Here is a 3,470-nt window from a genome sequence, read left to right as displayed (position 1 = left end):
AAATCTTTAACCATATGTAATAAGTAAATTAAAGTTCTAGGTTGTAGAGAGCCAGTGCATTCTGCACAGTAAAATAATTTATTTGACTGAATTTGAAACTTCACTAGGGTTGCTTGTCATTTTGTAGACATTATGTGTCGGGCACTGTACTCAGTGCTTTTGAATCATTTTTAATGGAAAGTGTGTTTTGCCATTCTTGTTTTACAAATGACAAAATTGAAGTGCAGATTTAATAATTGATAGAGATCACACATAAGCCTACTACTTTTTCTTTAACCATGACAGTTATGTTTTGAAACTTCTTTTAACCTGTCGCAAGGACTCCTAGAAAGCTCCACTCATGGGGTCAGAATTGAGTTTTAGTGAAAAACTTGCACCTCATGTGGCATATTATCTACACTTCAGAGTTCCTTGACCAATCGGTGACCTCAATTCTGAGCTCTAACAATGTGCACTGTTCTGAAACATCTTTTTTTTTTGTCAGTGATAGGGCTTAGGCTCTGACTTTGAGCTCTTTTTGCTCAAGACTAGTAATCCACCAATTTGAGCCACAGCACCACTTCTAGTTTTCTTGTGGTTAATTGTAGATGTGTGTCACCAATTTTCCAGCCCTGGCTGACTTAGAACTGTCTCAGCCCCCTGAATAGCTAGGATTACAGGCACAAGCCACTAGTGCTAAGCCATATATGAAATGTTTTCACCTTATTTCTTCCCATTCAATTTGGCTCTCAAATCAATTTTTTAAATTATATTTTGTTGCTATTGAAGAGGTTGTGTACATAGGGATTACAGTTACACAAGTCAGGTAATGTGTACATTTCATTTTGAACCATATCCCCCGTTCCCTCTCAAATCAATTTTTAGCTTACTGTCAAATCTAATAGAATTTTACAGACTTTTTCAACTTACAGTACCAGTCACACAAGACTCAACAGTACCAAGTGCCAGACTATAATATTAAGAGCATAATGTAAATATTATGTAGAAAGTATACTAAAAGAAGACTAATATCTAGTGTATTATTCTGTCCACTCACAATACTGAATTGTGCAAAGATGAACCCCTTTACACCATCATACAAGCCATTATGTCTCAAAAATGTTTACCTAGAATTGTTAATAATGGTAGATGCAAACATGAAAATTAAACTGTACAGAAGCTAGCTAAGAACAGAAATTAGAAGAGATAGCCAAAATATGTGGAGCTAGGAGAGATTAAATACTGACAAGATGGAGGGAAGCCATAGAGTGTAACTAATAAACAGAAAAACAGTTTGTGTAGTAACCATAGTATAAAGTAAATTGAAAAGAATAATAGGATAAAACATGATATAGCATACAAATTTTGCTGTATTATGAAGACACCTATTTCTGGTGTCTCAGCATATGAAGAATGCATTGTTTGGGAACTAGGCTTTGTTCTTGTAAATAGTATACCCATAATTATACCCACATATAAATAAAATTGGAAAAGCTAAAATTCTGTTGTTTTCCTAGTAAAATTCAGTTATATGGTCAAAATTATTTTTCTCTCATTTGTAGTAGCCACAATGATCAATTAACTCAATAATTGAAAAGAAAAATAAAATGAAAATGGATAAAGAGATTGTGAATGCAATGAACAACCAAAAAGGAAAGAACGAAGGAAGGAGTATGAAAGAAGGAAGGAAGGAAGGAAGGAAGGAAGGAAGGAAGGAAGGAAGGAAGGAAGTGAGGAAAAAAGGGCCCGTAGATATAAACTATTAAACAGGACCCATATGGACTAATTGCATAAATAACTATAAAAATAGATTGGAAGAAAAAAAAGAGAGAAGTTAGGGAGCTCAACACACATTTCTTGGATTGAAACCAGTAAGTTGTCTTTGGCTTTTCAAGAGGGCTAAGTAGTGGGAATGTGTCAGACATAAAGTTATATTTGGTCCTGTGTACAGATGGACTCCACTTGTTTGGATCTATTAGCTGTCACTTTGACTCATTTAAATACTTTTGTTTATTTTTAAAGATTTTTCTCAGAGGCTGCTTATGGAAATAGAAAAATATTTAAGGGGTAAAGGGGAGTCTTGGGCTGTATTTTAATTGTACTATGATTTAATATGTGATAAGTGACTCTTTTCTATAAAATTGAGGAAATCGTTTCTAAATCACTATCACTGAAATCTGAGCCATATTGATTCATAGGAAGCATAACATGTGTATTTTATGGCTTCCCATATTAACTTGTAGAGATGGGGTGAATAAAACTAAAGGTCATAAAATTAACTGAAAATTCCTTAAATAATCTATACGGGACTTATGATTTATATTTATAGCATTAAATAGTAGCTCCAAAATTCACATGCTAGAGCATGAAAACCTGGATGAAACTAAACAAAGCAGCCAGCCATCAAGTGTCTAGTCAGAGACATTTTAGCTTTAAAATAATTTAAAATGATTACCACAGTCAGTTAGTGAGATTTCCGAGAATTTTTTGTTGGTGGTGGTAGTGGGGCTTGGACTCTGGGCCTGGGCGTTGTTCCTGAGCGCTTCACCTAAAGGCTACCCCGCCCTAACCCCTGATCCACAGCGAGCCACTTCCGGTTTTCTAGTGGTTAATTGGAGATAAGAGTATCACGGACTTTAGTGGCTTGGAACATTGATCCTCAGATCTCAGTCTCCTGAGTAACTAGAATTAAAAGCGTGAGCCACCACACCTGGCAAGAACTTTTTTTTTTCTGTGCTGATATTTGGGCTTGAATGCAGGGTCTCACAATTTCTTTTAGCTTTTTTTCTTTTTGCTTTTAAGTGGAGCTCTGCTACATGAGTAATGGATCCAGTCCTGTTTTTTGGCTGGTTAATTGGAGATGAGTCAAATTTCTCTGCCCAAGACGGCTTTGCAATACTATTCTCAGATCTCAGCCTCCAGTAGCTACAGTTAGAGTTAAGCCACCAACATCTGGCATGAGGGGGAGATTCTGTTATATCTCTGCTTTTTTTTTATATAAGATTTAGTATACTTTTAATGATAGGCCTTAATAGTCTTAAATTATATAATTACATTCTTTGGTTATTGTGAAAATTAACCAGTAAAACTACGAAAAATTCTTACAAAATTCTGACAAATAATTTTTGTTGAAATATGAAATATATTCTACATATTCAAATTTAGATTTTCCTTGAGCAGTCAAAAGAGTCTTTTATTGCCGGGGCCAACCGGCAGCAAACCAGGGTTCGCAGATTGGGGTTCCTGAAATAGGGGACAAGGACTAGGAAGAAAAAGAAGAGAGACAGACACACCGGGTCCGGGATGTCCGCAGTCCAGGCAAAGACTGCCGAGACTGCCGCGTTTATTTTCCACTCTGGCTTCTTCCCTCCTCCAGACCCAGGGAACCTCCAGGTGTTACATTCATATGGTAATTCTCAGGTCATTTACATAGAATAGGGCCAGAAAACGATAAGACAATAAAGCCATCATCTGATGCAATTCAAGGTACA

The 3,470-nt window shown here is 36.1% G+C and overlaps 1 non-coding gene across 1 annotated transcript; it reads right to left on the bottom strand.

Moving 5' to 3' along the window:
* Positions 1 to 307: 307 nt before the first annotated feature.
* LOC150040529 (small nucleolar RNA SNORA62/SNORA6 family) lies at positions 308 to 456 on the bottom strand. The gene has a single exon (XR_016533932.1). It is a non-coding gene; the product is annotated as a small nucleolar RNA SNORA62/SNORA6 family (small nucleolar RNA).
* Between the last annotated feature and the right edge of the window lie 3,014 nt (positions 457 to 3,470).

This window comes from Megascapheus bottae, chromosome X, assembly GCF_031878675.1.
Source record: "Megascapheus bottae isolate mThoBot1 chromosome X, mThoBot2.hap1, whole genome shotgun sequence".
Taxonomy (NCBI): domain Eukaryota; kingdom Metazoa; phylum Chordata; class Mammalia; order Rodentia; family Geomyidae; genus Megascapheus; species Megascapheus bottae.
This window is presented reverse-complemented; position numbering and strand designations above follow the sequence as displayed.